We start from the raw sequence: 22,567 nt of genomic DNA on the forward strand, positions 1-22,567 counted from the left end.
ATTTCAGAAAACCTTTCATTGAATGAAAGGGGTGCATCTTAATCTTAGTATAAAGATTTTGCCTTTATTTTTCTTTTAGTTTTCTCCTCTCTGTCTCTCTCTCCCTTTTGAAGGTTACACAACTATCCAGGTTCTGGACTTAAGTGTGGATGTTTGGTTTGACAAAAAAAAATTAGATAAATGATGCATTACAACAACATATCATGAAAATAATATAGTTCAGTGTTGTTAAATATGAATATGCATTATGAAAATTGAATAGAGTGATGTTTATTTAATAGAATGTAAGCAGATCTTTTGTTCTAAAATAAGTTATTTACCATTGTGCTATCAGAAATGGTGAGTGAAAGACCATGCCTTAAGTAGGAAATTCTGATTTTTCCTGATTTTTAATCATATTAATTGTTATGCTGAACCAAAGAGATAATTGTGATTTCAATGGATTACTGTTTTGATAGTTTATTAGAAATTATAGATTTACTAATTATATGTTTTGACTTCAAATTTAATGTTTCTTCCTCTCCTAGGTAAAGCCTCCAGTGTGTCAAGGTAAGGTATTAGGGTTTAGTTTCCTTTGTAATATTTTCTCAATACCAGGATTTGATGTGGATTTTAATTCAACTAAGAGTAAACACAATGACTTCTGATGTCTAACTGACTTCTCAACTCTTGAAAATTTTACTCCTGCAATGGTGTCTAAATGACATCATAGAGGAAGTTGACATCTATTGAGCTAAGAGGCCAGGAGGGTCACAGGAGTAGGGAGACTAGGTTGAGTTTAATTTTGCATAGCAAACTTGAGGAAGCAGGTGATGAGAAGAGTCTAATGTTCGGAGTGTGTCCCTAATATGAGCTGGCTCTTGGTGAAAAGTAAAGATGCTGAAACACTACTTGAGCCTGTCAGGACTCTCCAGGCTGAGGGAGGGATGCAGATGTAGCCAGGCGGTGTGTGTCACAGCAGAGGGGCATCCATGGGCTGTGACTCATAAGTGAAAGGAGCCATTCATGGCAGTGGGGACTTAATGGAAGTGATTCAGCCTGAGGATGATGCTTTCTATGCAGGCTTCACACTCTGCTGACCGAGTGGGGCTGTGCGTGATGGGCAGGGTGGCTGCCCGGCACTCAGTAGGCCCTCAAGGGCTGCTGTTGGTGACAGTTGATGCAGAAGGGCTGGTGCTGAGAAGAGGGATCTCAGCATCAGAGCATCACCACTGGGCAGACAGAAGACGCGTGTGCACTGTGTGGTCAGATGAGGGACTTAGATGCCTGAGAGAGGAGTCTGGTTCTGAGGGCTGCGTTCTAGAGCTTCACACATGGAGTCGCCTGTGACTGGCTGTTTTACATGTGCTGCTTTCCTGAAGCAGTGATGGTAACATTCTCATCCTGGCGATAGAAAAGCTTGTCATTTAGGGCCTGTGTGTTATCCAGGTCCTCCAGTGTCTAGGTGGGGAAGCCCACATGGTACCAAAGTGTTTAATTCCAGCGACCTTGTCCTTCAGGGCCCCCAACATGGTTTTCATGAAAGACGATCTTCCAGGCAGCAGGAAGACACTGGAGGCCAGTGCAGGCCCAGTCAGGCAACGTTTTGAACTTGCCTTCTGTGGTGTTGCAGATAGTGCCTGGCTGTGGGGTGAACCTGCGTGGGATAAGGGTTCTATTTTTTTAAGCAGGGGCATGTTTACTTACCTTAGTAATTGGAGGAGAGAATGTTAAGGGGACAGGATGCTTGTTTTTTCTTTTTCATCTCTGGTGATGTCAGAAGTATTTGAATGATTGAATTTTCTAAGAATGGTGCTTATAGCTGGGAGAGAATTTAGGGGAAGACTTTTTATTGTGTTTCTGCATCTTTGAAAAAAATTAAACTAGGAATCTCAATGATCTCACATTTAGAATGCCACTAAGATTTGCTTCCTTTAGGCACAGTAGAAAAGCTAAAAGGTTAATTATACTCATAGTGCCAGCCAGATATGTCTCTACTGCTAATAAATCATGATAATTCCATTCTACTGGGTTTTCTTGCCAATATGAGAAATTGCTTCATCTCCTTTTAGTTACTTTAAAGCAGATGACTGAGCAGAGCAAGAATTTGGAGAATGAAAACAGAGAACTTGCAGAAAATATATCTGCTTGGGTGCAGAAGGTATCCTTGTCCTTTTGCTTTTTTTTTTTTGTGATTTTACCTTCAGTTCCTCCCCACTCTGGCAGTTCAGTTATTTGGCTCTCTTTTCCTTCATCCTACTGTCCTGTTCCATGTGTTCCATAAGAGGTCTAGGTTCAAAGCAAGTGTCCTAGATAAAAAAAAAAAAAAAAACCAAAAAACAAATTTCTTCTGTAGAGCACAGGGAACTCTACTTGATATCTTGTAATCTATAATGAAAAAGAATGTGAAGACAAACATAGGTGTATATATATATGTAACTGAAACATGCTGTACACCAGAAAATTGACACATTGTAACTGACTATATATCAGTAAAAAAATAAACAAAGCAAGTGTTGTAGATGTAAAGCACCACTTTCTGTATTAGTGGAAGGGGTCACACACAAGATAGGTTCAGCTAGCAGTGTAATTAGTATTTGTAATTCTGTTTCCTTCATTACATTTTTGCATAGACCAACAACGCAAAGAAATGCTTAGAGGAGGCAATCAGGCAAAAGAAGCTGCCCTCTGAGAAAGCACTGAAGTTTAAGGTACGAACCTCTTGTTAGATTACATTCTGAAAATAGAAATGAAAGTAATGAGTAATTGTTACTAATTCAATGTTTCATTGAATGAGAGCTTGAAAGCCATTGAGAAGGTGAATGAAAATTTGAATGACATCATTCAGATTGTTTGAGCTAAGCTGCAGGCAGTGAGGGACCAGAACGCCAAGAACCCACACCTGGTAAGAGCTGCCACTTTGACCATAGCCAGGCTTCTGAGGCTTTTTGTGCCCTAGGCGAGCTGCGTGCACCTGCTCCTCCTGCTTTTGACCACAACAGAGTGTGAGAGCCCAGGAGCGGAAATTCCCTGTGAACAATGACCCAGAATTTCATGGACTAAAACCTCTGTGACTTTTTCTATTTCAGAGACTAGGAAATATGTCTTATTTTCACAACCTAGAGAGTTTTCTCACCACTCACACTGCCCTCCAAGATACACAGAAGATGCCAGGAAATACCTGAGAGGTTAAGGAAGTTACTAGACTAGGTGCACAGCTCCTTGCCCTGTTGATGTTAAACAGAGAATTTTCCATGTGAATTTGGGTAAACTTTGTTTATATTTCACCAGCAACACTCATTTGTGAGCTCTTTGACATGAGCAGTTTCCCACCCTTGCTTCCTCTTGTCGTCCAGTCGTGCCCTCCATTGTCCAGGGAGGAGGAAGCCTGTGGAGGTGAGGAAAAATCTGTGCCTGGAGGTCTTTTTTCCACATTTCTTTATGGGCTTGACATTTGTCCTGGGCCCAGCCTGTATCAGCTGCCATCACAGGAAACTTAGGCGTAGTTGTGGGTACTGGCTGAGAAGGGACAGGATTCCAAAAGGGTTGAAGAGAAGCAACTGCCCATCAGAACAAACCAAGACTTTCTGGAAGAGATTGGCCGGCTGGCAGTGGAAGAGGACCAGCTGAAGAAGGAAATGCAAGATGCAAAGGGTCAGAATGAGCTGCTAGGATGCCCGTTGCTAGAACTTGAAGAAGAGGCCCTGTCTGCTGTAAACTCTCAAATGGAGCACTGTCTTCAGCCCCAAACCGAAATTCAGGGAAAGTCTCAGATGCTTTCAAGCATATGTAAGGGAACATATAACACTTGATTTCCTTTCTTTATAAAATTTGTATGTTCAGAATCATTTCACTGCCTTAATATCTTCTGGAGAGAATGCTCACCAAAGTCTTTGGACATGTACCAGGGCTAATATATTTATTTTCTATGGTTTGTTTTGCAGTTAACAAAATACTTTGTTTCTGGAAAAAAAATTACACTTTTTAAACATATCACCCTGAGTTTTCATTGAAATCTTAGTACATACTTTATTTCTGTCCTGTGTGAAGATACTGGAAAAAGGAACATCTCCAGAGAACTTGAAAGGTGCTGTTTCAATGAACACTTCAGGAATTTGAGGTAAATGCCTCCAGTTGCAGCAGGATTTCCACTGTACACATTAGCTTTCACAAGGAACAACAATCTCATGTCTTAGAAGATTAAATGTTGATATCTACTCAAATTATTTTTCTTGGGAATTTAGTCACCAATGAGAATGTTTTAAGTTGAAATTGCTCTTAATAAATCTCATGTCTGTGAAGCCACAGTGAAATCTGAAGAAATGCATGTGCAAGAGGACGTTCAGCTCAGCATCAAGAAGAGAGTAAGGATTGTTACTCACCCCCAGAGATGCTTACCTCAGAGAACCAATCATCACTGTGTCAGTGTTTAATTGTGCTGTAACACACGGAAAGCAGATGGCCCATCTTAGCTGATTCCAAGCGTATGATTCCTCTCATGTTAAGTATGTGCACATTGCTGTGGATCAGTACTTCTTGAATGTCTTCTCATATCTATCTTACAGCCAGGTCTTTCGAAGACCAGATCTGAGGATTCGATGCAGCGAGCTGTGACAACAAGGGACTGCAGCCTGGAAGGTATGTTGCTTGTTGGGAAGAAAACCTTACATACAGGATTCCTGGGAGATGTTGTGGCTTCAGTTCTAGACCCCTAGAATAAAATAAATATAATAAAGAGAGTTAAATAACTTATTTTTTGGGTTTTTTTTTTTTTTGGTTTTCCAGTGCAAAGAACAGTTAAGTTTACACTATACTGTAGTCTATTAAGTGAGCAATACCACTGTGTCTAAAAACCCCAATGTTCATAACTTAATGAAAATACTCTTTATTACTAAAAACTGCTAGCCATCATTGGAGCCTTTAGTGAGGTTTAATCTTTTTGTTGGTGGATGGTTTTTTTTTTTAACTTTTTTTTATTGAGTTACAGTCATTTTGGTGGATGGCCTTGAATTAACATTGGTGGCTGCTGACTGGTCATTGTGGCAGTTGCTGAAGATTGGTGTGGCTTTTGCAATTTCTTAACATAAGACCACAATGAAGTTTGTGACAGTATTCTCTCTTCCTTTCAGGAACAAGTCCTCTGTCACAGGCAATTTGACACATTTTACACACAGTAGAAATTCTTTCCAAATTGGAGTCAGTCCTCTCAAACCCTGTGGTAATTTATCAGCTAAGTTCATACGCTCTTCTAAGTCCTTTGTTATTTCAACCTTCTTCACAGCATCTTCACCAGTTGATTCCATCTCAAGAAACCAATTTCTTTGCTTGTCCATAAGAAGCAGCTCCTCATTCATGCACATTTTATCATGAGGTTGCAGCCAATCAGTCATATCTTCAGGCTCCACTTGTAACTCTAGTTCTCCTGCTATTTTCAGCACATCTGCAGCTCCTTCCTGCACTGAATTCTTGAGCCCTTCAAAGTCATACATCAGGATTGGAATCAATTCCTTCCAAACCCCAGTTCATGTTGATATTTTGACTTCTTCCCATGAATCACGAATGTTCTTAATGGCATGTAAAATGGTGAATCCTTTCCAGAAAATTTTCCATTCATTTGCCCAGACCCATCATTGGTGTCACTGTCTATGGCAGCTAAAGCCTTCCAAAATGTATTTCTTAAATAATAAGACTTGAAAGTCATAATTACTCCTGATTCATGGGCTGCAGAATAGATGTCGTGTTAAGCATGGAAACAGCATTCATCTCATGCATCTCCATCAGAGCTCCTGGATGACTTATGCATTGTCCATGAGCAGTAATATTTTGAAAGAATTTTTTTGTGTGTTTTGTTTTGTTTTCTGAGCAGTAGGTCTCAACAATGGGCTAAAATATTCATGTTGTAAATAGATGTGCTGTCATTCAGGCTTTGTTCTATTTATAGAGCACAGAGTAGATTTCACTTGATTCTCATGGGACATAGGATTTTCATAATGTTAAATGAATATTGGCTTCGTTAGCCGCTAAAGGGAAAATCAGCCTGTCCATTGAAGCCTTGATGCCAGGCGCTGACTTCTCTCCAGCTGTGATGGTGCTGGGTGGCTTCCCCTTGCAGTTCTCTGCATTGAAAACCTGTTGTTTAGTGCAGCCACCTTCATTAGCTGCCTTAGCTTCATCTCCTGGAGCACTTGCAGCAGCCTCTGGGTCAGCTCTTCCCGCCTTACCTTGCACAGGTATGCAGTGGAGATGGAATCTTGCCTTAAACTTCATGGGCCAACCCCTGCTGGCTTCACACTTTTATTCTGAAGCCTCTTCACCTCTCTCAGGGTTTATAGAATTGCTGAGAACTAGGGACTTCCGCTGGATTAGGCTTTGCCTTAAAGGAATGTCATGCCTGTTTTAATTAAAATGATAAAAAACCAAATATTTCAGAAACTACAAAAATGTGACACAGAGATAAGAAATGAGCAAATGCTGCCAGAAAAAAATGTCACCAATGGAATTGCTGTACTCAGGGTTGTTACAAATCTTCAATTGTTTAAAAATATGCATTACCAGGGAGGGCAATAAAATGAAACATGCCTGTAATAGCAATGAATTTGCACTGGGAAGGTAAAAAGGGGATTCCTGCCTTCAGAATTCTCTCCTTTCTCCACTCCCCAGCACAGCCAAGCTCTTGAGTGCACATGTGCACACACAAAGCCAGTTGTTTTATGTTTATAGAGGGTAAAAAGAAAATGCAAGACCACCATGCTGCATCGGGATCTCTGAAAGAACGTGAGGAAGACGGTTTCCAAAGGCAGGTGAAGAAAGTAAGTGTCCTTGATGAAATCAGTGGACAGAGATCTATGGACACTGAAGGGTAAGACATTCCCGTGTTAATTATGACAATGTGTGAATGAATGTGTGGAGTTATGTGGATATTGTAATACGTTTCAGAATACTTACCACCATATTTGCTTTACCATATTCAATCAGTACAGATGTGCATTTATTTTTCGACCTTGATTTCTGTAATCTGCTGCTTCTGTTCATTCTAACTGGTTACCAGAGTCTTGTTTGTATTTAGTTTGAGATTTTAGCGGGTTCTTGGACCAGATTTAGTCACTTCATTATCTGGATCCCCCTAGGTCCATTTTTATTGTCCTTAGGTTTCAACCACATCAAAGTGTCATGACCTGCCATGTGTCTATCATTTTTAATAAACTCTAGACATTGGGTAGAAAATAGAGAATATTTGAGGCCTCGTGTGAGGTTAACTTGCTGCAGAGAAGGTGGGCATTACAGCTGGCAGGTGGTCAGGGCGCCAGCAGCGCTACATCCTGTTAACCCGGTTAGCAGCTGAGATCAGTCAGTGCAGCCAGCTTTCGTGAGGCCCGTGTGTCTCCTGTCCACCTTTGTTTCTGGCATATAGCTCTCGTGGATCCCAGCTAAGTCCTGTGGGTCTCTCTAGGGATCACCTTCGCTGACGGACAGTGAGCTACAGCTGCCTGACTGCGGTGCCTGTGCGTAGGGGGCACCGGCTGCCGGGCTGCTCTGCATCTCAGTGGTTTCCTCTGCAGTTACCGGGTGACCCCCGGGGAAGGTGGGCCCAGTCCTGGGCTTTCTTCTTCTCCATCTTGGCCTCATGTCCCTTTCTGGCTTGTTAGCAATTTGGTACATTTGATCATGGATTTCATAATTTGTCCAGAGTTTCCTGTCATTCTCAGGGAGAGGTCATGGACATCACACCCATTAACCCGCTTTCAAAAACAAACATTTCCTTATATTTCCTAAAGGATCAGGTTTTGCTCCAGGTTTTGACTGAAATCTGGGCTCTTTGTGGGAGAAATCAAACAAGTCATGAACGCTTGCTTTACCCTAATGTGTTTGGTTGTGATGACTTGGTCAGACCCTGATTCCCACGTTGAAACACAGTGAGCTCGTGCTGTCCCAGGCACAGGAACCTGAGCCTGGTGGGGGGGCGCAGAGCACACCTCACGTGGGCTTTTCCTGTGTGTTTACTTTATGCATAAATGATTAGGGGTGGGGACGCTGAAGGGAAGCCCAGATACCAAACACTTGCCAGAGGCCTGAGTGTAGCTTTTTCATATTTATTAGTGGGGGTACTTTAATTCTTTCCTGTGTATTTATCAGCCTGAGCATTTATGGGGAAGGGCGAAAGGAACCTGGAATTCTTCCCTTCCAGTTTCTGGGAGGGAAACTGGCAGAATTTCAGAGTTTCTTTCCCCTCTCAGGAAGGTGGACATGAACGGATGTGAGCTGGTGGGAAAGCAGCAGCTGTTGGCAGCAAAGGAGGAGGCAAAATTGGCTGAAGAGGAGACAAGATGGTACAAGTGAGTTCAGCTCCTCTGCACCTGCGGCTCTGAAAACACCTGTTGGATTTTTTGAAAACTTTTCTAAAATGTTTAGACACAATATCATAAACTGACCCAAACAAAAGACATTTGTATACATGGCTTCACACAGGAGGAAAAGTGTTAAGTTTTACATATGTTAAGTTAAACATTTAACTTTAAAAAGTATTAAGATACTAAGAATTTCCTGGTCCCAGTGCTGGCCAGACTGAGAGGAGAGACGGTTCACAGAGATGTTTCTGAAGGTGCTATAAACCGTTCTCACCCTGAGGATAGCAGTTTAGTGTAGCGTCAGTCGGACCAATAAAAATTCCCGTGATGCTGGGGAGACCCAGGTGTAAGAAGTAGGGTCAGGATGTAAGGAAAGGAAGAATCAAGCTTTGTGATGAAAGATGCTCAGCACAGGACATGTGAGGGAAATGCTGAGAACGGGAGGGGGAGTTGTGTCAGCGCAGAACCAGGCAGGCGTTCAGTAACAGTGACGGAAGGAGTGGCTGCAGCGACAGCTTTGCACCTGCTGTGCTTCTGCAGCCGTGTGCAGTGTGTCTTGAGCGGTGAGATGATGTGTGTGAGTGTGCAGTGCAGATAACATGGACTGGGGCAGATTATTTAACAGCATACCCAGCATTGTGTCTTCTCTGATGGAAAAATTTGTAACTCATAGGATAAGACTTGAAGAATGTCACGGGCAAATGCGGGAAGCAGAGATCATTTGGAGACACCAGGTAACCTGCCTTCCTCCTGACACACCGAGTCTTCAGCACCTGATGCAGACAGTTATTGTGGCCCTGAGAACCCCTAGCCATGGGGTGTTTCTTGATGTGTTGACTTTTTCAGGTCACTCTTGCCGAGAAGAAGGCCCAAGACAGCTCAGTAAGAATTTGTTTCCTTCCTTCCCTTTGTGCACAGTCGGCCACAACTGAACGTGGATGTGTTTTTCTCCCACAGCTCAGGGCTCAGGAGCTGGAGAGGGAAATCTCTGAATTGAGAAGGGAAAACTCTGACCTGAGAAGGGAAAACTCTGACCTGAGAAGGGAAAACTCCTCTGAGCTGAGAAGGGAAGTTGCCCACCTGAAACAGAGGTACAGAATTTTGACACATTTTTACGGGTGTTTTGAGATTTTTAAGGACTGGTTGTTTTGTGCCTAGTAGAGGAATTGGTGGTGTAATTTGTATTGAAGCCATTCTTTATCTTTAAGATTGGATGCAATCTGCAGACGGAGGCAGGCAGAGGAATACATGAGGCAGGATCCCACTCCAGGAGGACCGTACAGGCTGCACCCTCCCCTGAGAGGTAAGGAGCGCACTGTGAAGTGCGGCAGCTCCATTTCTGCAGCAGGAGCAGCCCAGTGGGCTGCTTGTCCCCATGGGTAGTTGTCGGGTTTCCTGGACACCACACCACACACTCACTGTGGGGAACAGGTTCACAGCTGGGTGACAAGATGCTGTTTTCTTTAAATGTCACCAGCCAGCAGGGCTCTGTCCCCTGTGAGCGGTGGAGCTTACGCCCCTCCAGGGAATGCGGGCCGCCCCCCAGTCTCTTGGTTGCCTGGCGTGGCTGGCATGGCTGGTTTCTGTGCACTAGAAGACATGAGTGTCAGCCCTCTCTTCCCACCTGGACACGGTTTTGAAGGCTGAATTTTCTTCTCATTTCAGGAAAATAACATGGATGACGTTTTAGAATGAAGGCAGTATGTCATAACGAGAAAAACATTTTTCTTCGTTTGCCTTGGTGGATAAATATTCTATTCAAGATCTGCTTTAAGGCAGCAGGCATTTCTTCACTAATTTTGCAGGTCCCTTCGTTCTTATAATAAAGCTTGCACAGTGACCTAGAGTAGCCAGTTAGTAAGTGACATGACAACGTAGCCTCACTCCCCCAGAGTTAACATGTAACTCTAAAGTCTCCCACCAGCTACTCCATGTAACTCACCATTCTTTTGCCGATTATTACAACATGAGTCATTGAGGCTATTTCTTTCATAAATGATTACGTGACATATGGTCACTTATACAAGACATGCGCTGTCAGAGAGAAGGCTTTTAACAGTTTACCAACAGGCTGAGGAGGAAGAGGTGGAGCTCACAGTCAGGGGTTGATGATACTCTTCCTACAAAATACCCTTCTTACTTTAATGTATAATCTGTATACAGACTGATTTGCCCTGAAGTGTGCTGTGAGTCCACTGTGTAAGGGTTGGTTGCCAGTGATCTGAGCCCTGAGACCCCATCCAGGGTGATTAGCTATGAAAACAACTAAATCTAGGCCCTGTGGTGTCCTCGTCATGGGACAGGGGTCCAGTCTCCCCTCGTCCTCGGGGTCAACTGAGGTGGAAGGGAGACCTGCGGCCTCTGTGAAGAGCCCGGGGCGTGGGCGGGAGTTAGAGTTCCTGTAGGAGGGCACGAAGGACTCGGCTCGTGCTTTCGCCCCACGGCATCTGTCAGATAGAATCCGCCTTCAGCGCTGCTCTCACTTCACAGCTTCAGGGCCGGGTGGCACCCCAGTTAGGAATGGCACCGCCTTTCCGGCTCAGGAGGCAGAGGAAAACAAAGTAAGTAATTTTATTCACTTGTGTTCCAGTGGACATTTTGTATTGAATAATCTCTGGAACTAGCATTTTCCTTTTGAAAAAATCATTCTTGCCTTTGCCTGTGGATTGGGAATTAGGGGATAAGTATGCCCAGTAATCACAGTGAAGTTTGGGGAAAGTATTTTAACGCCAAAGCCTCCTGAGCAGCCCAGGCTGCAGGCAGGCCCAGCGCTGAAGGAGTGCAGTCAGCGTAGCTGCCAACTGGGCACCCAGTGCAGGGGAGGGTGCACGGTAACGACGATTGCTGCGTTGGGTTACGGCTCTTGTCGGTGTTGGCGTTTTGTCTGTAATTCAACAAAGCCATCCCTTATGTATCGCAGGTCACCCCGTGGGAAGGAGAGCCCCAATATTTCAGAGGAGCAGCCCACGAGGACTGCACCGTGAGCGGCCAGTCGTCGCCCAGCTGGGCACCTGGACCTGGTCCCCCTTGGTGCCCTGTGCAACCTCGCCCCCCACCGCCAGCTGCTCCGCTCGGTAAGAGGAAAGCATAGTCCTCTGTTTCTTCCTTGAGTCACTGCAGAAGAAGGGCAGATCGCTCTCCGGGGCTTCCCCGTGCACGGGCGGCCGTGACTGGGCTCACGGCCGTGTCCCTCTGTTCCCTTAGCAGACGCACTTGATGGACCGCGTCTTCCCCGTCCTGCCCTGGGGAGGGAGGTGTCTGTTGTAGAGGGAAAGAGGGTCCTCTGACGGAGGGCAGACGTGTCGGTTCTGCACACGGGCCTTCAACATACACCACATTCCGGGCTCCCTGGAGGACAAGCCCGCCCCTGTCACTGTCTGCAGCGTGTGGAGCCCTGATCTTCCACAGCCGATGATCGGTTATGGAAGACATACCCGAACCCGGGGCCTGTGGTCTCTTCAGTCAAGGGTCCTGAGACCTGTCTCCCACTCGGTCTGATGTGAGACTTAGTGTTATACGGGGAAGAAGGCCTCAAAGATCTTTTGCGCTTCGGCAAACTAACATGTTTTGTAAGGCAGTGAACCGTGAAAGAGTGTTTTGTATTTTATTTATCTATGCCGAGAAGCTAGTTGACTCGGGGAATTACATGGGTTAGTGGTAAATAGAATGCTTGCTTAGCATGCCGAATTCCGTGTGCTCATTCCCGGTACCTCCATTTAAAAACAGAAGAAAAGAAAAAACTAAAACAAGAGCAAACTTCAAATGTTAGAAATACAAAGTGCGCAAACCCAAATTCCATATCCATTCTTTTTACGAGTTTTCCTCTTACTACTTGGTTTGAAATATATTCCAACCGTGACTTAAGCATTATTTTCAGAAAATGCTCTAACTCTTTGAAAGTCTTTTCTGCCACTTTTGTTTTGACACATCCACGAACGGAGATAGACGCACATGGTGGTTTTAATATACATTCGTGAATATTCTCATTAATGTACCTGTAACTACATTTTACAGATGGTGTGTCAGTGCGCCACTTTACAGAAGAGAGAGGAAGAGAATCTTCCTGGGATGAGGTACAGTCTCTTGTTGTTAATGTCCTTGTGTGTCTATATAAGTACAAGGGGATTCTGAGACATAAACCGGGGGTTGGTGTGAGTGTGCATCTTCACGTTTGCATCTGCTGATGAGAATTTTTGACTTATGCTTTTAACTTACAGTTTAGGATGTGATTCTGTGCTTAATGCCGTAGGACTGGATAATGCACTTGTGTTCATTTTCCAGACTCACCTAGTGAAGCCAGTGTCTGTATTAGCATTCTGGTTTTCAGGGTCTTTCCCTTACAGTTCATTAGAGGATATTGAAAAGAAATTCATCCCTGGAAAAGTTAGGTGCATCTTGGTGTTGGTTCTTGTTTTAGCCATCCTCACTTGAAATTAATTAAGTGATGTTTCATTTTCAAGGCAGCATGTTTTGTCTTCCCATTCTACCGCCAGTAACAGTGGTCTAGTTTCCTTAATGCCTTACGCTGTTTCCCACCTGCTCCTTTTACTCAGGCTGACCTTCCCGAAAGCCCCTCCACATCCACCCTCTGCGCTGTATCTCTCTTTTATGAAACAGTGCGGTCTTCCCAGCATTCCCTGAGCTATCCACGTGCAGCGGACTCTCCTGTCCTTTGTGGCGTTACTGTACCCGTTCACCTCAGTTGTAGAGCTGTTGAAACTTTTCTGTGCTGAATTGTTTTCATGGATCCTGTGCCTCTGGCAGGACAGAGAGGAGAATCTGCCTTATATTTGTACCACCAGCTTCTCCCTGGATAGGGCTTATGTTCTGATAGCTTCGGTAAATAACTGTTGTCTACCTGACTGACTAAGCGTAGGCACATGATCTGAAGTTTGGTTCCTGATTTATCTTGTTTTGTGTTCCTAGTAAGGGGCGACTGAGCCCGAAATTACAAAACCGGAGTACGCTCCTGGGACTGTAGAAGTGGCTCTGCAGGAGCTGACGGATCATAAAACACTGAACTCTGTTGGTGGAGCACACGGAGCTTATTATACACTGGGTAAGTTAGTGAACGTGGCTGGCATTTCTTGTTCTCTGTGCCTAGAAACTAGTGTGCTCTGGGGGGAAGGGTATATGTAGCTCAGCAGTAGAAAGAATGCGGGCTTAGCATGCAGGAGTTCCTGGGGTCAGTATCCAGTTCCTCCAAGAAACGAGTGTGATACGGGGAAGGAAGTTAGGAAGGAAGGCGCAAAGGTTTTGTTTCGCTTCAGCAGTGTCTTCGCAGGAAAGCCTAATCCTCCATCCTTTTCTGTGGTTTTTAGCCGACGCGGGATCTGGCGCGGCTCCGGTTTTGCCCGGCAGCGCCCGCCCACGGGCGGCGGCCCCGGAGGCCCAGGGAAGTGGGGTGGTCATGCTCTGTTGGGCCTCGTCCTGGGAAAGGTGATCTTCCCGTTCTCCCGGCAGCCGTTCCTGGCCTCGTCTGCAGACTGTGTGTCCTGTGACGGGTCTGGCGTGGCGTGTCGCTGCCTTTTTCAGACTCAAAACTCTTGCCCAGGAGCCAGTGAGCTGCTTCTCCTGGGAGCACGTCGCCTTGTCTGGTGCCTGCAGGAGCCATGAGGGAGTGCTTAGGAGCCGGGGCCCGCAGACTTTGACTGTGGGTTTCTCGAAGCAGCGTGAGGAGAGTGAGCCCTCGCTCCACACTGACTTCTACTGGCTCGGCTGACTCCTTCCTGACCTCCTGCACCTAGGGTTGATCCTGGGTCACTGAGATGGATTTCTGTGTCGTCGTTCTTTTGACTGGTTTCCCGGCTCATGCCAGGTGATTCTCCTGTTTAGAATGTCCATTCAGATCCTGGTAACTGGAAAAGGGGCAAAGCCCTCCCTCCAGCTTTGTACGGTGTGCTTTGTGCAACTTGGAGTCTTCCTGGGTTTGGTAAACGTCACAGCCCGACACTGTCTTTTCTCGGGAGGTAAGTGTGTCTTGGCCGCTGCCTCCAGTTGTACTGTGGGCAGAAATGCCTGGCTCTCGGTGATGGTGCGTTTGTAGTAGGGAATAGAGGCTGGAAGGGAAAGAGCCCGCCGTGAAAATGCCTCCTTCCCTGTGGGGGAATTCCGATGCGCACCAGAGTGCGTACGTTGTGTTTGTCCCCCAACCTGCGCCGGGTTGGGCCTTCCCTGGAAGCTTTTAGAGCTGCTCGTCGGTCTCATGGCACACCGTGGGGATTTGCGCACGAGCTGGTACAGTCCCTTTGGTGTCAGGTGTGGGGTTGAGACTCCCCATGTCACTCTCCTGAAGCACGCATGTAGGGTGCGTTCCGTAGCGAACGTAAAATCCAGACGTCCCTGAGGATAGGGATGATTGTAGCGGAGCCTGAGTCCCTTCTGAGGGCAGCCTTGTCCCCTCGGGAGCCCTTGGCCAGCTCCGCCGCAGGACTCCGGGATGACCAGCTCCCGAGTTCTCTTTGCGCCCAGGGGCAGCCCCTGCGTGGAGTAGGAGGGCCCTTTGTGCGGAGGGGGCACAGAGGGCCTGGCAGATTCCTGCAGGCAGAGCCCTGCAGGCCGAGCCCTGCAGGCAGAGCCCTGCAGGCAGAGCGTTGACCCTGGTGCGGCTCTGCTTGCTGGTGTGGAGAATGAGCTCTTCACGTCCGTCCCGTTTCCGTGTTCCTCTTCCGCGCCGGGCAAGGTTGCGTGGAGCTGGGGAAGTTGGCGGGGAGGGCCGTCCCGCCCAGAGCGGCTGGCTGTTGGGAAGGCGCTAGTTTGCCCGTGTGCTGGAAGCTCTGTGTGCTGCCTCTCGGGCAGGAGGACCCTTGGCTTCCTCCAATTGGAGACAGCGGCGGCGGAGACGTGCGGCGTCAGGGTCGTACCCCCGTGTCCCCCTGTGCGGCCCAGGCTGCAGGCAGGCCCCAGAGGGCTGGCCGGAGCGTGTGGCACCGTGCTGCTCACTGGGCACCCGGTGGAGGGGAGGGTGCCCGCTGCTGACGGCTGCTGCGTTGGGTTTCGGCTCTTGTCGGTGTTGGCGCTTTTGTCTGTCATCCAACCCAGCCCTCCCTTCTGTCCTGCAGGTCACCCCGTGTGCCGGAGGGCCCCTACCTTTCCGAGGACCAGCCTGCATGGCCTGCCCCGGGTGTGGCCCGTCGTCGCCCAGCTGGGCACCTGCACCTGGTCCACCTTGGTGCCCTGTGCAAACTCGCCCCCACCGCCAGCTGCTCCGCTCGGTAAGAGGAAAGCATAGTCCTCTGATTCTTCCTTGAGTCACTGCAGAAGAAGGGCAGATCGCTCTCCGGGGCTTCCCCATGCACGGGCGGCCGTGACTGGGCTCACGGCCGTGTCCCTCTGTTCCCTTAGCAGACGCACTTGATGGACCGCGTCTTCCCCGTCCTGCCCTGGGGAGGGAGGTGTCTGTTGTAGAGGGAAAGAGGGTCCTCTGACGGAAGGCAGACTTGTCGGTTCTGCACACGGGACTTCAAAAAACAACACGTTCCGGGCTCCCTGGAGGACAAGCCCGCCCCTGACACTGTCTGCAGCGATTGGAGCCCTGAACTTCCAAAACAGATGATCGGTTATGGAAGACACACCCGAACCCGGGTCCTGTGGTCTCTTCAGTCAAGGGTCTTGTGACCTGTCTCCCACTCGGTCTGATGTGAGACTTAGTGTGATACGGGGAAGAAGGCCTCAAAGATCTTTTGCGCTTCAGCAAACTAACATATTTTGTAAGGCAGTGAACAGTGAAAGACTGTTTTGTATTTTATTTTATCTATGCCGAGAAGCTAGTTGACTCGGGGATTTACATAGTTTAGTGGTAAATAGAATGCTTGCTTATGATGCCGAATTCCTTGTGCTCATTCCCGGTACCTCCATTTAAAAACAGAAGAAAAGAAAAAACTAAAACAAGAGCAAACTTCAAATGTTAGAAATACATAGTGCGCAAACCCAAATTCCATATGCAATCTTTTTACGTGTTTTCCTCTTACTACTTGGTTTGAAATATATCCCAACCGTGACTTAAGCATTTTTTTCAGAAAATGCTCTAACTCTTTGAAAGTCTTTTCTGCCACTTTTGTTTTGACACATCCACGAACGGAGATAGACGCACATGGTGGTTTTAATATACATTCGTGAATATTCTCATTAATGTACCAGTAAATACATTTTACAGATGGTGTGTCAGTGCGCCACTTTAAAGAAGAGAGAGGAAGAGAATCTTCCTGGGATGAGGTACAGTCTCTTGTTGTTAATGACCTTGTGTGACTATATAAGTACCAGGGGATTCTGAGACATAAACCGTGGGTTGGTGTGAGTGTGCATCTTCACGTTTGCATCTGCTGATGAGAATTTTTAACTTATGCTTTTAACTTACAGTTTAGAATGTGATTCTGTGCTTAATGCCGTAGGACTGGATAAAGCACATTTGTTCATTTTCCAGACTCACCTAGTGAAGCCAGTGTCTGTATGGGCATTCTTGTTTTCAGTGTCTTTCCCTTACAGTTCATTAGAGGATATTGAAAAGAAATTCATCCCTGGGAAAGTTAGGTGCATCTTGGTGTTGGTTCTTGTTTTAGCCGTCCTCACTTGAAATTAATTAAGTGATGTTTCATTTTCAAGACAGCATGATTTGTCTTCCCATTCCACCGCCAGTAACAGTGTTCTAGTTTCCTTAATGCCTTACGATGTTTCCCACCTGCTCCTTTTACTCAGGCTGCCCTTCCCCAAAGCCCCTCCACATCCCCCCTCTGCGCTGGATCTCTCTTTTATGTAACAGTGCGGTATTCTCAGCATTCCCTGAGCTATCCACGTGCAGCGGACTCTCCTGTCCTTTGTGGCGTTACTGTACCCGTTCACCTCAGTTGTAGAGCTGTTGAAACTTTTCTGTGCTGAATTGTTTTCATGGATCCTGTGCCTCTGGCAGGACAGAGAGGAGAATCTGCCTTATATTTGTACCACCAGCTTCTCCCTGGATAGGGCTTATGTTCTGATAGCTTCGGTAAATAACTGTTGTCTACCTGACTGACTAAGCGTAGGCACATGATCTGAAGTTTGGTTCCTGATTTATCTTGTTTTGTGTTCCTAGTAAGGGGCGACTGAGCCCGAAATTACAAAACCGGAGTACGCTCCTGGGACTGTAGAAGTGGCTCTGCAGGAGCTGACGGATCATAAAACACTGAACTCTGTTGGTGGAGCACACGGAGCTTATTATACACTGGGTAAGTTAGTGAACGTGGCTGGCATTTCTTGTTCTCTGTGCCTAGAAACTAGTGTGCTCTGGGGGGAAGGGTATATGTAGCTCAGCAGTAGAAAGAATGCGGGCTTAGCATGCAGGAGTTCCTGGGGTCAGTATCCAGTTCCTCCAAGAAACGAGTGTGATACGGGGAAGGAAGTTAGGAAGGAAGGCGCAAAGGTTTTGTTTCGCTTCAGCAGTGTCTTCGCAGGAAAGCCTAATCCTCCATCCTTTTCTGTGGTTTTTAGCCGACGCGGGATCTGGCGCGGCTCCGGTTTTGCCCGGCAGCGCCCGCCCACGGGCGGCGGCCCCGGAGGCCCAGGGAAGTGGGGTGGTCATGCTCTGTTGGGCCTCGTCCTGGGAAAGGTGATCTTCCCGTTCTCCCGGCAGCCGTTCCTGGCCTCGTCTGCAGACTGTGTGTCCTGTGACGGGTCTGGCGTGGCGTGTCGCTGCCTTTTTCAGACTCAAAACTCTTGCCCAGGAGCCAGTGAGCTGCTTCTCCTGGGAGCACGTCGCCTTGGCTGGTGCCTGCAGGAGCCATGAGGGAGTGCTTAGGAGCCGGGGCCCGCAGATTTTGACTGTGGGTTTCTCGAAGCAGCGTGAGGAGAGTGAGCCCTCGCTCCACACTGACTTCTCCTGGCTCGGCTGACTCCTTCCTGACCTCCTGCACCTAGGGTTGATCCTGGGTCACTGAGACGGATTTCTGTGTCGTCGTTCTTTTGACTGGTTTCCCGGCTCATGCCAGGTGATTCTCCTGTTTAGAATGTCCATTCAGATCCTGGTAACTGGAAAAGGGGCAAAGCCCTCCCTCCAGCTTTGTACGGTGTGCTTTGTGCAACTTGGAGTCTTCCTGGGTTTGGTAAACGTCACAGCCCGACACTGTCTTTTCTCGGGAGGTAAGTGTGTCTTGGCCGCTGCCTCCAGTTGTACTGTGGGCAGAAATGCCTGGCTCTCGGTGATGGTGCGTTTGTAGTAGGGAATAGAGGCTGGAAGGGAAAGAGCCCGCCGTGAAAATGCCTCCTTCCCTGTGGGGGAATTCCGATGCGCACCAGAGTGCGTACGTTGTGTTTGTCCCCCAACCTGCGCCGGGTTGGGCCTTCCCTGGAAGCTTTTAGAGCTGCTCGTCGGTCTCATGGCACACCGTGGGGATTTGCGCACGAGCTGGTACAGTCCCTTTGGTGTCAGGTGTGGGGTTGAGACTCCCCATGTCACTCTCCTGAAGCACGCATGTAGGGTGCGTTCCGTAGCGAACGTAAAATCCAGACGTCCCTGAGGATAGGGATGATTGTAGCGGAGCCTGAGTCCCTTCTGAGGGCAGCCTTGTCCCCTCGGGAGCCCTTGGCCAGCTCCGCCGCAGGACTCCGGGATGACCAGCTCCCGAGTTCTCTTTGCGCCCAGGGGCAGCCCCTGCGTGGAGTAGGAGGGCCCTTTGTGCGGAGGGGGCACAGAGGGCCTGGCAGATTCCTGCAGGCAGAGCCCTGCAGGCCGAGCCCTGCAGGCAGAGCCCTGCAGGCAGAGCGTTGACCCTGGTGCGGCTCTGCTTGCTGGTGTGGAGAATGAGCTCTTCACGTCCGTCCCGTTTCCGTGTTCCTCTTCCGCGCCGGGCAAGGTTGCGTGGAGCTGGGGAAGTTGGCGGGGAGGGCCGTCCCGCCCAGAGCGGCTGGCTGTTGGGAAGGCGCTAGTTTGCCCGTGTGCTGGAAGCTCTGTGTGCTGCCTCTCGGGCAGGAGGACCCTTGGCTTCCTCCAATTGGAGACAGCGGCGGCGGAGACGTGCGGCGTCAGGGTCGTACCCCCGTGTCACCCTGTGCGGCCCAGGCTGCAGGCAGGCCCCAGAGGGCTGGCCGGAGCGTGTGGCACCGTGCTGCTCACTGGGCACCCGGTGGAGGGGAGGGTGCCCGCTGCTGACGGCTGCTGCTTTGGGTTTCGGCTCTTGTCGGTGTTGGCGCTTTTGTCTGTCATCCAACCCAGCCCTCCCTTCTGTCCTGCAGGTCACCCCGTGTGCCGGAGGGCCCCTACCTTTCCGAGGACCAGCCTGCATGGCCTGCCCCGGGTGTGGCCCGTCGTCGCCCAGCTGGGCACCTGCACCTGGTCCACCTTGGTGCCCTGTGCAAACTCGCCCCCACCGCCAGCTGCTCCGCTCGGTAAGAGGAAAGCATAGTCCTCTGATTCTTCCTTGAGTCACTGCAGAAGAAGGGCAGATCGCTCTCCGGGGCTTCCCCATGCACGGGCGGCCGTGACTGGGCTCACGGCCGTGTCCCTCTGTTCCCTTAGCAGACGCACTTGATGGACCGCGTCTTCCCCGTCCTGCCCTGGGGAGGGAGGTGTCTGTTGTAGAGGGAAAGAGGGTCCTCTGACGGAAGGCAGACTTGTCGGTTCTGCACACGGGACTTCAAAAAACAACACGTTCCGGGCTCCCTGGAGGACAAGCCCGCCCCTGACACTGTCTGCAGCGATTGGAGCCCTGAACTTCCAAAACAGATGATCGGTTATGGAAGACACACCCGAACCCGGGTCCTGTGGTCTCTTCAGTCAAGGGTCTTGTGACCTGTCTCCCACTCGGTCTGATGTGAGACTTAGTGTGATACGGGGAAGAAGGCCTCAAAGATCTTTTGCGCTTCAGCAAACTAACATATTTTGTAAGGCAGTGAACAGTGAAAGACTGTTTTGTATTTTATTTTATCTATGCCGAGAAGCTAGTTGACTCGGGGATTTACATAGTTTAGTGGTAAATAGAATGCTTGCTTATGATGCCGAATTCCTTGTGCTCATTCCCGGTACCTCCATTTAAAAACAGAAGAAAAGAAAAAACTAAAACAAGAGCAAACTTCAAATGTTAGAAATACATAGTGCGCAAACCCAAATTCCATATGCAATCTTTTTACGTGTTTTCCTCTTACTACTTGGTTTGAAATATATCCCAACCGTGACTTAAGCATTTTTTTCAGAAAATGCTCTAACTCTTTGAAAGTCTTTTCTGCCACTTTTGTTTTGACACATCCACGAACGGAGATAGACGCACATGGTGGTTTTAATATACATTCGTGAATATTCTCATTAATGTACCAGTAAATACATTTTACAGATGGTGTGTCAGTGCGCCACTTTAAAGAAGAGAGAGGAAGAGAATCTTCCTGGGATGAGGTACAGTCTCTTGTTGTTAATGACCTTGTGTGACTATATAAGTACCAGGGGATTCTGAGACATAAACCGTGGGTTGGTGTGAGTGTGCATCTTCACGTTTGCATCTGCTGATGAGAATTTTTAACTTATGCTTTTAACTTACAGTTTAGAATGTGATTCTGTGCTTAATGCCGTAGGACTGGATAAAGCACATTTGTTCATTTTCCAGACTCACCTAGTGAAGCCAGTGTCTGTATGGGCATTCTTGTTTTCAGTGTCTTTCCCTTACAGTTCATTAGAGGATATTGAAAAGAAATTCATCCCTGGGAAAGTTAGGTGCATCTTGGTGTTGGTTCTTGTTTTAGCCGTCCTCACTTGAAATTAATTAAGTGATGTTTCATTTTCAAGACAGCATGATTTGTCTTCCCATTCCACCGCCAGTAACAGTGTTCTAGTTTCCTTAATGCCTTACGATGTTTCCCACCTGCTCCTTTTACTCAGGCTGCCCTTCCCCAAAGCCCCTCCACATCCCCCCTCTGCGCTGGATCTCTCTTTTATGTAACAGTGCGGTATTCTCAGCATTCCCTGAGCTATCCACGTGCAGCGGACTCTCCTGTCCTTTGTGGCGTTACTGTACCCGTTCACCTCAGTTGTAGAGCTGTTGAAACTTTTCTGTGCTGAATTGTTTTCATGGATCCTGTGCCTCTGGCAGGACAGAGAGGAGAATCTGCCTTATATTTGTACCACCAGCTTCTCCCTGGATAGGGCTTATGTTCTGATAGCTTCGGTAAATAACTGTTGTCTACCTGACTGACTAAGCGTAGGCACATGATCTGAAGTTTGGTTCCTGATTTATCTTGTTTTGTGTTCCTAGTAAGGGGCGACTGAGCCCGAAATTACAAAACCGGAGTACGCTCCTGGGACTGTAGAAGTGGCTCTGCAGGAGCTGACGGATCATAAAACACTGAACTCTGTTGGTGGAGCACACGGAGCTTATTATACACTGGGTAAGTTAGTGAACGTGGCTGGCATTTCTTGTTCTCTGTGCCTAGAAACTAGTGTGCTCTGGGGGGAAGGGTATATGTAGCTCAGCAGTAGAAAGAATGCGGGCTTAGCATGCAGGAGTTCCTGGGGTCAGTATCCAGTTCCTCCAAGAAACGAGTGTGATACGGGGAAGGAAGTTAGGAAGGAAGGCGCAAAGGTTTTGTTTCGCTTCAGCAGTGTCTTCGCAGGAAAGCCTAATCCTCCATCCTTTTCTGTGGTTTTTAGCCGACGCGGGATCTGGCGCGGCTCCGGTTTTGCCCGGCAGCGCCCGCCCACGGGCGGCGGCTCCGGAGGCCCAGGGAAGTGGGGTGGTCATGCTCTGTTGGGCCTCGTCCTGGGAAAGGTGATCTTCCCGTTCTCCCGGCAGCCGTTCCTGGCCTCGTCTGCAGACTGTGTGTCCTGTGACGGGTCTGGCGTGGCGTGTCGCTGCCTTTTTCAGACTCAAAACTCTTGCCCAGGAGCCAGTGAGCTACTTCTCCTGGGAGCACGTCGCCTTGGCTGGTGCCTGCAGGAGCCATGAGGGAGTGCTTAGGAGCCGGGGCCCGCAGACTTTGACTGTGGGTTTCTCGAAGCAGCGTGAGGACAGTGAGCCCTCGCTCCACACTGAATTCTCCTGGCTCGGCTTACTCCTTCCTGACCTCCTGCACCTTGGTTTGCTCCTGGGTCACTGAGACGGATTTCTGTGTCGTCATTCTTTTGACTGGTTTCCCGGCTCAGGCCAGGTGATTCCCCTCTTTAGCATGTCAATTCAGATCCTGGTATCTGGAAAAGGGGCAAAGCCCACCCTCCAGCTTTGTACGGTGTGCTTTGTGCAACTTGGAGTCTTCCTGGTTGTGGTAAACATCACAGCCCGACACTGTCTATT

At 48.2% G+C, this 22,567-nt stretch overlaps 2 long non-coding RNA genes across 2 annotated transcripts in view; both read left to right on the forward strand.

Annotated features, from left to right (window-relative positions):
• LOC141573815 (uncharacterized) overlaps window positions 1-22,567 on the forward strand; it is a 588,593-nt gene that overhangs the window by 251,172 nt on the left and 314,854 nt on the right. The window lies entirely within an intron of this gene.
• LOC141573729 (uncharacterized) lies at window positions 9,318-10,862 on the forward strand. The gene is made up of 3 exons (XR_012499745.1): window positions 9,318-9,415; window positions 9,533-9,627; window positions 10,815-10,862. It is a non-coding gene; the product is annotated as an uncharacterized LOC141573729 (long non-coding RNA).

The sequence above is a fragment of the Camelus bactrianus genome, chromosome 17 (assembly GCF_048773025.1).
Source record: "Camelus bactrianus isolate YW-2024 breed Bactrian camel chromosome 17, ASM4877302v1, whole genome shotgun sequence".
Taxonomy (NCBI): Eukaryota; Metazoa; Chordata; class Mammalia; order Artiodactyla; family Camelidae; genus Camelus; species Camelus bactrianus.